Here is a 13,369-nt window from a genome sequence, read left to right on the forward strand (position 1 = left end):
AATATAGCTATCCTTCCCCGGCAACGGTGCCAGAAAAAGCTGCTGCTAGCAGTCCACGGCAACGACACTAGAAAAGTGTTGTTGACGTGTTCCTGACTCGATGCCTCCGCGGCAATAGAGCCAGAACTGCTCCCAGTTGCTCAACAATTAGCAATTGTCTTGCAATGGCCCACCAGCGCGTGGGTTCACTGCAGTTTTCGAGGGTAGAGTATTCAACCCAAATTTGCTGGTTCGCCCGACAGGAAGTGAAAGGATACTCTCAAGTATTAGCGGCTGAATGTGTCGGATTCAACCGCACCTGAAAGATTAGTATCTGCAAGCAAAGTATCAGCAACAAAGTAGTATGATAACAACAGTGTCACAAACGATATGTTGACAAGGCAGACTATTCCTACCTGTCGTATCAATGGCGCCAGAAGTTGCCCGTGGACAAGAAATATTCTTTCCCGTCAACGTCGAGCGAAAAAGTATTGCAGCAGGTAGCAGCAGTGTAACGAGTAACAGCAGTGGCAAGGAACAGCAGTAGTGACAGAAGTAGCAAGTAGCAATAGTAGCAAGTAACTGCAGTAGCAAGTAGCAGCAGTGCAGAGCAAGTAAGAGTAGCAGCAATAGTAGTAACAGCAGCAGAGCAAAACAAGTAACAGCAGTGGGACAAACTCGTAGGCAATGGGTTGGTGATTCGTTTGGATGACATTCATCATGCAACAGTTATAACACGGAGAGATATGTGGCTAGCTCCCGTTCGTCAATGTGATGTAGGCATGCATTCCGTGTGTAGTCGTACGTGCTTAGGGAAAAGAACTTGCATGACATCTATTGTCCATCCCTCCCATGGCAGCGGGGTCCAAAAGGATACTACGGGATATTAAGGTTCTCCTTTTAATAAAGAATCGGAACAACGCATTAGCACTTGGTGAACACATGAACTCCTCAAACTATGGTCATCACCGGGAGTGGTTCCGGTTATTGTCACTCTGGGGTTGCTGGGTCATAACACATAGTAGGTAACTACAACTTGCAAGATCGGATCTAAAACACGCATATATTGGTGACAACATAATAATTTCAGATCTGAAATCATGGCACTCAGGCCCTAGTGACAAGCATTAAGAATGGCAAAGTAGTAGCAACATCAATCTCAGAACATAGTGGGTACTAGGGATCAATCCCCGTCAAAACTAACTCGATTACATGATAGATCTCATCCTACTCATCACCGCCCAACGAGCCTACGAATAGATTACTCACGAACGATGAAGAGCTTCATGGAATTGGAGAGGGAAGCAGGTTGATGATGACGATGGCGACGATTTCCCCTCTCCGGAGCCCAAAACGGACTCCTGATCTGCCCTCTAGATGAAGAGCAGGATGTGGCGGCGCCTCCGTATCGCAAACGCGATGAAATCTTCTCTCTTGATTTTTTTTCTGGACGAAAGTGAATTTATAGAGCTGGAGTTGGGGGCGGCAGCCCCACGTGGGCCCCACAAGCTTGGTTGCCCCTGCCGGGGGGGGGGGGCAACAGGGCTTGTGGCCCACTGGCCCATCCCCTCCGGTGGATCTTTGCGCAGGTGTTTTTCATATTTTCCAGAAATATTCTCCGTAAATTTTCAGGACGATCCGAGAACTTTCATTTTTGCACAAAAACAACACCATGGCAATTCTGCTGAAAACATCGTCAGTCCGGGTTAGTTGCATTCAAATCATGCATATTAGAGTCCAAAAAAAAGGGCAAAAGAGTTTGGAAAAGTAGATACGATGGAGACGTATCACCCACCGATGGCGACCTAGCACCGGATCTGGTATGAATCCTCCATCTCTCTCAATCTGCGTGTGTAGGTGCTTCCTCACCTCATCTTGTCTCTTTCCCAGATCGACAAGAGCACATCCGCAATGGGAGAGCAAGGCCTCGGGACGCCATGCTAGGCCGCACGGCTCAGGGAGAGCACCGACGAGGCGGACGCGCACGAGATGCGCCAGGTGCTGGTCGGGGCCGTGCTCTGCGTGTCCCGCCGCGCGGATGACCGGCCAACGATGAAGGATGTGGTGGCGCTGCTCGAGGAGATCCGACGCCCCGCCGCGGCCAACGACGCCAAGCCGTCGCCGGCGACCATGCTGCCCGTGGCCGCGGCCGCGCCGATGCTGACACCTACTCTGGCGCCTCCAACACCTACTCCGGCTCCGACTCCGACGAGTTCGTACTCCCGCTCCCCAGCTCTCCGACCCCCCTCCCCGTTCCTCGGACGGTTCATAGATTAGATATGCCTTGGACCAAATTGCTCCCTGTAGATCTCTCATGTTTTCTTGGACCGTTCATAGGTCCGGCGAGGGCGAGCTCGGCGTCTGCGATTCACAAGGTACTACACTACTTGCTACCCACTGTTCGCAGCCCCCCTCTATCCATGTGCCACACTCTCTAATCGATGGAATGACTGAGAAACTCATACTTGCTTTGTTTGTCTTTCAGAGTTGAAGTTCAGCTCCACAGAGTGTGCATGGTGTTCAGTTTAGCTAGTCAAATATTCCTCCAAGTTGTGTGTACCTAGCTATTTATCTGAATTTTCTTCATACCATTATATCTTGTCGTGCCTGGATAGGAGATTTTCTCCCCGCATTTTACTGAATTATTTTGCGGTCTTCTATGTTTCTTACCGATGCTTCTTGTCTGGTCCTGCACGGATTTACACAGCCACGCGGAGGATAACGAGGAGCTGTTGCTGGCTGCGATGTCAGTCAATCCCGGCCGCCTTCCGGTCTCAACGATTTGCTCCTCGAGGTGTATGCGGTGTTGCCCCAGAAGCCCGTCAACTACGAGCAATGGTACGCCTTGGTTGATGTCTTCAGCAAAATGGCAACTAGAATATTTGGTACAAGAGAGATATAGTGATTTTTTTACCTTTCGTAGTACTACCAATTATTGAATATCATGATGAATGTACCGCATACAAGAGGAAGATATCATCGTCAACTTTTACTCTCTTCCAGTAATAGTGCCATAAGTTGTATTCTTTCTATTTGAGATTTTTCGGATACTACTACCTCTGTGCACTAATATAAGATGTTTTTGTTGTTCCATGGTAGAGATTTCCATTCTTTGTCTTCCGTGATGAAATATTGGTTAAGTACTGAACTGAAGTATCAGTTTATTGTAAGTATCATAGAAGTCCACTTTAGAGTTCATCGCATAGTTTTTGTGTTGCTGGTGCACTAACATTGATTTAAATGTTTGTTGTAGTTGGTGCAAATGGATCTGGAAAATCAAACTTTTTCCATAGTAATGCCTTAAAACATTTGGATAATCAAACTTTTTCCTATGTATTAGATCACACATTTTTGTCTTCATCACTACCACCACATGCCATTAATTACACTTGCTACTGTGGTTCGCTTGTTATATTAGGAAATGTCGCTTTTAATATTATTCTTGTCCAACTTGTAACCGGTTTTAATAAGCAATTAAAATACCTAGTCGCCTGGCTTTGTGGGTTCAACACATTTGAACATGAAGTATGCTACATGCTCATGGTCACCTGTATGCTCATCTAATTACAATGGCGTTTGAATTAGTTTTGAAACTGATTAGATGGATGTGTGAAGTATTTCTTCCTTCGTTATAAAGCTGGCATATTGTATTGAAACTCATGCACTTAAGCATGTACTGAAACTGTATTGAAACTGATCACATCTTATTAAGTGCACCATAATTCATATTTTGTTTGCCTTTTTTAGATCTGCTTTGATGCATACATTAGTGTTGCCATTTCAGTACAATCTAATGTTGGAAGCATTTATGTTCACTCTTTTACAGGAGCTACGGGCCTATGAAATTTGAAGTTTGAAGCACTTGAAACCAAGTGCAAAGGAGTGAAGCCCTAGTCAACAAAGATTTGTTTGATCAGTTTGACTATAGTAGAATGTAAATTGTAATATTGTAACAGATTGTAATATATTAATTTAATGTTATTTGATGAATTATTTTTGTTCTGATCTGTTTGAAATAGTGATTATGCATGTTGAAAAAATGTGAAACGGAAGCTTGACTAGTAGGAACCAATGAAAATAATTTGAGCAATTTGAAATTTTTGACAAGTGGGACTTATGTATGAAATTATGACAAGTGGGACCCATTTGACTAGTGCGACCAAATCTATAATATAATGGGTGAAAATAAAAATAAATTGATTGTAAGAAGGCCATGGCCCAAAAAAACTAAATTGTTCGGCTTGGCCCATGTAGTTGACAAAAATGACTTAAAAAGGCTGAATTAATGGGCTCGGCCCATCTAAAACATTGAACTGGGCGGGGCTGATTCTAATGCCACGTCAGCTTGCCACGTTGGATCCTATGCGGCTTGGGCAGACAACCGACGACCAAAATAATTTCAATGCTTTCGTTTGGTCATAAATGTCTTCGACCATTCCAGAAAAAAGGTCGTTATAGTTCATTAGAGACCCTCAACTTTTGACCGTCTGTTTTTGGTCGTAAAAAGGTCGCAAATGGAAATCAACGACCATTCGGTGACCAATATTGAAGGTCGGAAGTTAACATATTTCTTGTAGTGAGTTAAACTCTAATTGTATTGAACATAGTCTAAGTCTACTTTGCAATATTTTATGTTCTAGATCAATGGCTCACGGAGTAGCAACCCTGAATTTCAATGAGAAAGCTAAGCTGAAAGACGATGGTAGAAACTTTGTAGACTGGGCTCATAATTTTAGGCTCATCCTACAAGCTAGGAAAAAGAATTATGTCCTTGATGCTGCGCTAGGAGATGAACGACCATCTATGTCTGACCAAGATGTTTTGAACGCTTGGCAATCACGTAAGGAGGACTACTCAGTAGTTCAATGTGCAGTCTTGTATGGCTTGGAACCGGGACTTCAACGATGCTTTGAACGTCATGGAGCATATGAGATATTCCTAGAGTTGAAGTTTATCTTTCAGAAGAACGCCCGGATCGAGAGGTATGAGACCTCCGATAAATTCTATGCTTGCAAGATGGAGGAGAATTCGTCTGTTAGTGAACATGTGCCCAAAATGTCTCGGTACCCAAACCGTCTAGCTGAGCGGGGGATTGAACTCCCGGAAGAGGCTAACAATGACAGAATTCTTCAATCACTGCCACCTAGCTACAAGAGCTTTGTGTTGATGGTCGCAGAGTCAGAACTCCGAAAAGAGCATCAAGTGTTGGTGGTCAATAATACCACTGGTTTCAAGAGAAACGGCAAAGGCAAGAAGGGTAACTCCTAGAAGAGCGGCAAAACTGTTGCTAACCCGACAAAGAAACCCAAGGCTGGACCTAAGCCAGAAACAAAGTGCTATTATTGCAAGGGGATGGGTCACTCGAACCGCAACCACCCCAAGTATTTGGCTAATAAGAAGGCAGCCAAGGCCAAACTAGGTATATGTGATATACATGTTATTGATGTGTACCTAACCAACTCTCATAGTAGTGCCTGGGTATTTGATACCGGTTCTGTTGCTCATATTTGCAACTCGAAGCAGGGACAGCAGAATAAACGAAGGCTGGCGAAGGATGAAGTGACGATGCGCATGGGAAACGGTTCCAAGGTTGATGCAATCGCTGTCAGCGCAGTCTCACTTCCATTACCATCAGGATTAGTTATGAACTTAAATAATTGTTATTTAGTGCCTGCCTTAAGCATGAACATTATATCTGGATCTTCTTTATTGCGAGACGGTTACTCATTTAAGTCAGAGAATAATGGTTGTTCTATATTTATGAGTAATATCTTTTATGGTCATGCACCCAATGTGAGGGGTTTGTTCATATGGAATCTTGATTGTGATGACACACATATGCATAACATTGAGACCAAAAGATGTAGAGTTAATAATGATAGCGCCACCTTTTTGTGGCACTGCCGCTTAGGTCATATTGGTGTAAAGCGCATGAAGAAACTCCATACTGATGGGCTTTTGGAGTCACTTTACTTTTAATCACTTGACACGTGTGAACCATGACTCATGGGCAAGATGACTAAGACTCCGTTCTCCCCAACACTGAAGCGTGCAAATGACCTGTTGGAGATCATACATACTGATGTGTGCGGTCCAATGAGTGTGGAGGTGCGCGGCGGATATCGTTATTTTCTCACCTTCACTGATGATTTGGGTAGATATGGATATATCTACTTGATGAAGCACAAGTCTGAAACATTTGAAAAGTTCAACCAATTTCAGAGTGAAGTTGAAAATCATCATAACAAGAAGATCAAGTTCCTACGATCTGATCGTGGGGGCGAATATCTGAGTTTCGAGTTTGGTGCTCACTTAAGACAATGTGGAATCGTTTCACACTTGACACCACCTAGAACACCACAGCGTAATGGTGTGTCCGAACATCGTAATCGTACTTTGTTAGATATGGTGCGATCTATGATGTCTCTTACCGATTTTCCTTTATCATTTTGGGGTCATGCATTAGAGACAACTGCATTCACTTTAAATTGGGCACCATCAAAATCCGTTGAGATGACACCATATGAGCTTTGGCATGGCAAGAGTCCAAAGTTGTCGTTTCTTAAAATTTGGGGATGCGATGCTTATGTCAAAAAGCTTCAACCTGAAAAGCTGGAACCCAAAGCGGAAAATTGCGTCTTCATATGTTACCCAAAAGAGACAGTTGAGTACACCTTCTATCTCAGATCCGAGGGCAAAGTGTTTGTTGCTAAGAACGGAGATTTTCTTGAGAAGGAGTTTCTCTCGAAAGAATTGAACGGGTGGAAGATAGAACTTGATGAGGTTGTAGAACCTCTGCTCCCTCTAGATGGTGGCGCAGGGCAGAGGGAAACCACTGTCGAGGCAACACCGGTTGAGGAGGAAGCTAATGATGATGATCATGAAGCTTCAGATCAAGTTACTATTGGACCTCGCAGGTCAAGAAGATCACGTACTGCTCCTGAGTGGTATAGGAATCATGTCTTATCTATAATGTTGCTAGACAACAATAAACCTGTGAATTATGAAGAAGCAATGGTGGGCCCGGATTCCAACAAATAGTTAGAGGCCATGAAGTCCGAGATATGATCTATGTATGAAAACAAAGTGTGGACTTTGGAAGTATTACCTGAAGGTCGCAAGGCTATTCAGAACAAGTGGATCTTTAAGAAGAAGACGAACGCAGACGGTAATGTGACCGTTTATAAAGCTCGACTTGTGGCAAAGGGTTTTTCACAAGTTCAAGGAGTTGACTACGATGATACTTTCTCACCGGTAGCGATGCTTAAGTCCGTCCGAATGATGTTAGCAATAGCTGCATTTTTCGATTATGAAATCTGGCAGATGGATTTCAAAATGGCGTTCCTTAATGGTTTTCTTAAGGAAGAGTTGTATATTAAGCAACCCAAAGGTTTTGTCGATCCAAAGAATGCTAACAAAGTGTGCAAGCTCCAGCGATCCGTTTATGGACTGGTGCACGCATCTCGGAGTTGGAATAAGCGCTTTGATGAGGTGATCAAAGCATTTGGGTTTATACAAGTTGTTGAATAATCTTGTATTTACGAGAAAGTGAGTGGGAGCTCGGTAGAGTTTCTAATATTATATGTGGATGACATATTGCTGATTGGAAACAACATGGAGTTTTTAGAGAGTGTAAAAGATTACTTGAACAAATGTTTTTCAATGAAAGTCCTAGGAGAAGTTGCTTACACATTAGGCATTAAGATCTATAGGGATACATCGAGGCGCCTAATAGGACTTTCACAAAGCACATACGTTGATAAAGTATTGAAGAAATTCGAAATGGAGCAGTCTAAGAAGGGGTTCTTGCCAGTGTTACAAGGTATAAAGTTGAGTAAGACTCACTGTCCAGTAACTGCGGAAGATAGAGAAAAGATGAGTATCGTCCCCTATGCTTCAGCCATAGGGTCTATCATGTATGCAATGGTGTGCACAAGACCGGACGTGAGCCTGTCCATAAGTATGGCAGGCAGGTTTCAAAGTAATCTAGGAGTGGATCACTGGACGGCGGTCAAGAATATTCTAAAGTACCTGAAAAGGACTAAGGAAATTTTTCTCGTTTATGGAGGTGACGAAGAGCTCATCATAAAGGGTTACGTTGATGCAAGCTTTGACATTGATTCGGATGACTTTAAGTCTCAAACCGGATACATATTTATTCTTAATGAGGGTGCGGTAAGCTGGTGCAGTTCCAAGCAAAGCGTCGTAGCAGATTCTACATGTGAAGCGGAGTACATGGTTGCCTCGGAGGCAGCTAATGAGGGTGTCTAGATGAAGCAGTTCATGACAGATCTTGGAGTTGTGTCGAGCGCACAAAATCCAATAACTCTATTCTGTGACAACACTAGTCCCATTGCTCTAGCAAAGGAACCAAGGTTTCACAAGAAGACCAGACACATCAAACGATGCTTCAACCTCATCCGCGACTATGTCGAAGGAGAGGACGTAAATATTTGCAAAGTGCACACAGATATGAATGTTGCAGATCCGTTGTCTAAACCTCTTCCACGAGCGAAGCATGATCAACACTAGAACTGTATGAGTGTTAGATTCATTCCAATGTAAATCACATAGCGACGTTAGACTATATTATTGACTCTAGTGCAAGTGGGAGACTGTTGGAAATATGCCCTAGAGGCAATGAGAAAATAGTTATTATTATATTTCCTGTTTCAAGATAATCGTTTATTATCCGTGCTATAATTGTATTGAATGAAAGCATAGATACATGTGTGAATATATAGACAAAACAATGTCCCTAGTGAGCCTCTAGTTGACTAGCCAGTTGGTCAAGGATGGTTAAGGTTTTCTGACCATTTGCAAGTGTTGTCACTTGATGACTGGATCACATCATTAGGAGAATGATGTGATGGACAAGACCCAAATAATAAACGTCACATGTGATCGTGTCATTTTGTTGCTATTGTTTTCTACGTTTCAAGTATCATTCCTATGACCATGAGATCATGTAACTCACTGACACCGGAGGAATACCTTGTGTGTATCAAACGTCACAACGTTACTGGGTGACTATAAAAGTGCTCTACAGGTATCTTCGAAGTTGCCCATTGAGTTAGCATGGATCAATACTGGAATTTGTCACTCCGTGTGACGGAGAGGTATCTCGGGGCCCACTCGGTAATACAACATCACATATAAGCCTTGCAAGCAATGTGACTCAAGTGTTAGTCACGGGATCTTGTATTACGGAACGAGTAAAGAGACTTGCCGGTAACGAGATTGAAATAGGTATAGGGATACCGACGATCAAATCTTGGGAAAGTAACATACCGAAGGACAAAGGGAATGTTATACGGGATTATATGAATCCTTGCCACATAGGTTCAACCGATAAGATCTCCGTAGAATATGTAGGATCCAATATCGACATCCAGGTCCCGCTATTGGATATTGACCGGGGAGTGTCTCAGGTCATGTCTGCATAGTTCTCGAACCCGCATGGTCTACACACTTAAGGTTCGGTGACGTTATTGTATAGTTGAGTTATAGGTGTTGGTGACCTAAGGTTGTTAGGAGTCCCGAATGAGATCACGGACGTCACGAGGGTTTCCAGAATGGCCCAGAAACGAAGATTGATATATAAGATAGTTTCATTTGATCTTCGGAAAGATTTCGGGCATTACCGAGAGTGTACCGAGAGTGACGAATGGGTTCTGGATTTTCACCGGGAGTGAGCCTAGTAGCCCAAGGGCGGTGCACCAGACCTTAGTGGTCTGGTGAGGCCAGCCCAAGTTGGCTATGTCCGCTAAGGAAAAAAACCAAAGAGAAAATAAAAAAGGGAGGTGGGAAGGAAGAGGCAGACTCCTCCTTCCCCAAACCGAATTGGAGTTGGAGTCCTCCTCCTCCTCTCGGCCGACGCCCTTGGGGCTCTCTTGAGCCCCAAGGCTAGTGCTCCTGGCTACGCCTATAGGGATTTCCTTGGCAAGTATGTGAAGGATTCCCCCGCGGCCTTGGAGCCTTGCATTGGTGTTCCCTTGAAGAGGAAAGGGTGATGTAGCACAATGGCGGTAAGTATTTCCCTCAGTTTGAGAAACAAGGTATCAATCTAGTAGGAGGATCGCGTCAAGTCACAAGTACCTGCACAAACACAAAGAGCATGCACCCAACGCTATGAAGGGGTTGTCAATCCCTTATAAATTGTTTGCAAAGTGAGAACTGAAAGCAAAAAGTAAACAAAGCAAAGTAAAAGTAAAAGCGGAGATGATAATTGTGAGTAGACTCGTGGGCCGTAGTGTTCACTAGTGGCTTCTCTCATGAAAGCAAGTAGACGGTGAGTGAACGAATTACTGTCGAGCAATTGATAGAAATGCGCAAAGTCATGACGTTACCTATGGCAATGATCATACATATAGGCATCACGTCCAAAACAAGTTGACCGATACTTTCTGCATCTACTACTATTACTGCACACGTCGACCGCTATCCAGCATGCATCTAGTGTATTGAGTTCATAAGAACAGAGTAACGCCTTAAGCAAGATGACATGATGTAGATGGACAATCGCAAATCTATGATCAAAGCCCATCTTGTTACCCTTGATGGAAACAACACGATGCGTGCCTTGTTGCCCCTTCTGTCACTGGGAAAGGTCACCGCACAGTATGAACCCAAAACCAAGCACTTCTCCCATTGCAAGAATCATAGATCTAGTTGGCCAAACAAAACCCAAGACTCGGAGAGACTTACAAGGATATCAAATCATGCATATAAGAAATCTGCAAAGACTCAAATATAATTCATAGATAATCTGATCACAAATCCACGATTCATCGGATCTCGACAAACACACCGCCAAAGAGGATTACATCGGATAGATCTCCATGAAGATCATGGAGAACTTTGTATTGAAGATCCAAGAGAGAGAAGAAGCCATCTAGCTACTAACTACGGACCCGTAGGTCTGAAGTAGACTACTCACGAGTCATTGCAGAGGCAATGATGTTGATGCAGAAGCCCTCCAGCTCCAAAGTCCCCTCCGGCAGGGCACCGGGAAGGGTCTCCAGATGAGATCTCGCGGAAACGGAAGCTTGCGGCGGCGGAAAAGTGGTTTCGTGGACGCCCTTATTTTTATGAGATATTAGGGAATATATAGGCGAAAGAGCTAGGGCAGGGGAGCTCCAGGGGGGCCACAAGCCTGGTAGCCACGTGCTCCCCTGGCCATGGCTACAGGGCTTGTGGGCCCCCTATGGGCCTCCTGCCTTGGCCCTCAAGTTCCCCGATCTTCTTCTGTTCTGGAAAAATTCATTTCGGGGATTTTATTCCATTTGGACTCCGTTCCAAAATCAGATCTGAAAAGAGTCAAAAACACAGAAAAAACAGGAACTCACACTTGGCACTGAATTAATAAGTTAGTCCCAAAAAAGATATAAAAGGTATATAAAACATCCAAAGTTGACAAGATAACAGCATGAAACCATAAAAAATTATAGATACGTTTGAGACGTATCAAGCATCCCCAAGCTTAACTCCTGCTCGTCCTCGAGTAGGGAAGTGATAAAGAATGAATTTTTGATGCTTTCATGCTACCTAGCATAGATGTCCTTTGCAACTCTTCTTATGTGACGTGAATGTTCAGATCCGTTAGATTCAAAACAATAGTTTCCTATTGACGTGGAGACAATAATACTTCAAGCAAACTAGCAAGGTAATCATGAACTTTCAAAATAACAAGGCCAAAAGAAATTTATCCCTACAAAATCATATAGTCTCGCTATGCTCTATCATCCTTGCACAACGAATTTAAATCATGCACAACCTCGGTATTGGCCAAGTAATTGTTTTCACACCTTTACTTACTCAAACTCTTTCAACTCTCATGCAATACATGAACGTGAGCCATGGTTTTAGCACTATAAGTGGAATGGAGTGTGGTGGAGGTTGCAAGGCAAACAAGGAGAAGATGGTCACATTGGCTAGGCATATCAATGAGCTATGGAGATGCTCATCAATAGATATCAATGTGAATGAGTAGGGATTGCCATACAAATGATGCACTAGAGCTAAGAGTATGTGAAAGCTCTTAAAGAAAACTAGTGGGTGTGCATCCAACTTGCTTGCTCATGAAGTCCTAAGGCAATTTTGAGGAAGCCCATCAACTCTACTATTAAAGGAGGATCTATCGTCTCTCGTGATGGTTCGACCTCCTTCTATCTCCCCCTTCCAACGCTAACTCTGGCTACCCTTCCACCAACGTTCCCCCACCGATTTTTATTCAACCCTTCAAAAACCAATCGGTTTAATTAAAAAAAATCCCCTTCCACGCCATCCCTTCGTCTCTACAATCGCTACTTCCTGAGGAAAAAATCCATGACCCCGTGCGGCTCGCCGACCTCAACGGCAACCACACCACGCGCCGCATGATCCAGGACAGATGCGTCGCCAACCGAGCCGAACGGGTGCCCACGCCCAAGGTGCTAGTCGCCGAGGCCAACGTGGTCGAGGTGCTCGGCACCGTGTCCGCCGCCACCCGACACAGGAACGTTGTCGCCAGCGGGTAGGTGGTGTCAGTGCTAGGGCCATCAGGAAGGAGAGCGACCGCAACCGCCGGTGCCACCCACCAGCTCGCCTCGTCCATCGACTAGCACACCATCGACATCATCTCAAGGATGCCCAGCATGTGCAGAGCGCTCGTCAGCCTCGTCAAGAACCCCGTGTCCCCGCAGGTCACCAAGGTCGCGCTCGTCATTGCCTACTACCTCGTCTTTGGCTGCGATTGCATGACCGCCCTCTTGTTAGTGTCCGTTGTTCCGGATCTTCTCGTGGACGCTGACAAGGAGTCGAGCAAGAAGGCATTGGACGTGCTCGATAGCCTCCTGGGCGGTGTGCGCCGACGTAGTCCTCGAGTCCGCGCATGCGCACACGCTGGTCATGCGAGTTGGTCGTGCAGGTGCTGGTCAAGAAGATGTTCCGTGTGTCCTACATGACCAGGAAGTTGACGTATCGTCCCGCGGACACCGGCGTCGACACGTCCTGCGCCCAGGAGCTGTGTGTGGGTTCCTTGCTGAAGTTGCTCGTACTGCTCCAGGTTGGCTGTGGTGGCATGACCAAGGATCGGGCCAGCTAGCTGCTGAAGCTGCTAAATGGATTCAGCGGCAGCGTACGATGCATGTGCATCTAGACGGTGGACTTCATGGTACTCAAGAGGCCATTTTGACAGGTGATGCTGAATTTATAAGTGTCACCTTTCACGCTAGTTTAGATTGTTTTGGAAGCTACATTAGATCTGCGGATAAAAGTATAAAGAAACATACTCCAGGATCACTACATTATTTTTTAGACCGTAATTCAATACTCGTATACAAAATTGTGAACACAAAAAAGAACTGAACATTGTCCAATGGTTTTCATGTTTATTTATCTTCGCAATTTG

The 13,369-nt window shown here is 44.5% G+C and overlaps 1 pseudogene; it reads left to right on the top strand.

Moving 5' to 3' along the window:
* Positions 1–1,968: 1,968 nt before the first annotated feature.
* On the top strand, positions 1,969–13,153 carry LOC123408956 (annotated as a pseudogene).
* The last annotated feature ends 216 nt before the right edge of the window (positions 13,154–13,369 follow it).

This window comes from Hordeum vulgare, chromosome 7H (genome assembly GCF_904849725.1).
Source record: "Hordeum vulgare subsp. vulgare chromosome 7H, MorexV3_pseudomolecules_assembly, whole genome shotgun sequence".
NCBI lineage: Eukaryota > Viridiplantae > Streptophyta > Magnoliopsida > Poales > Poaceae > Hordeum > Hordeum vulgare.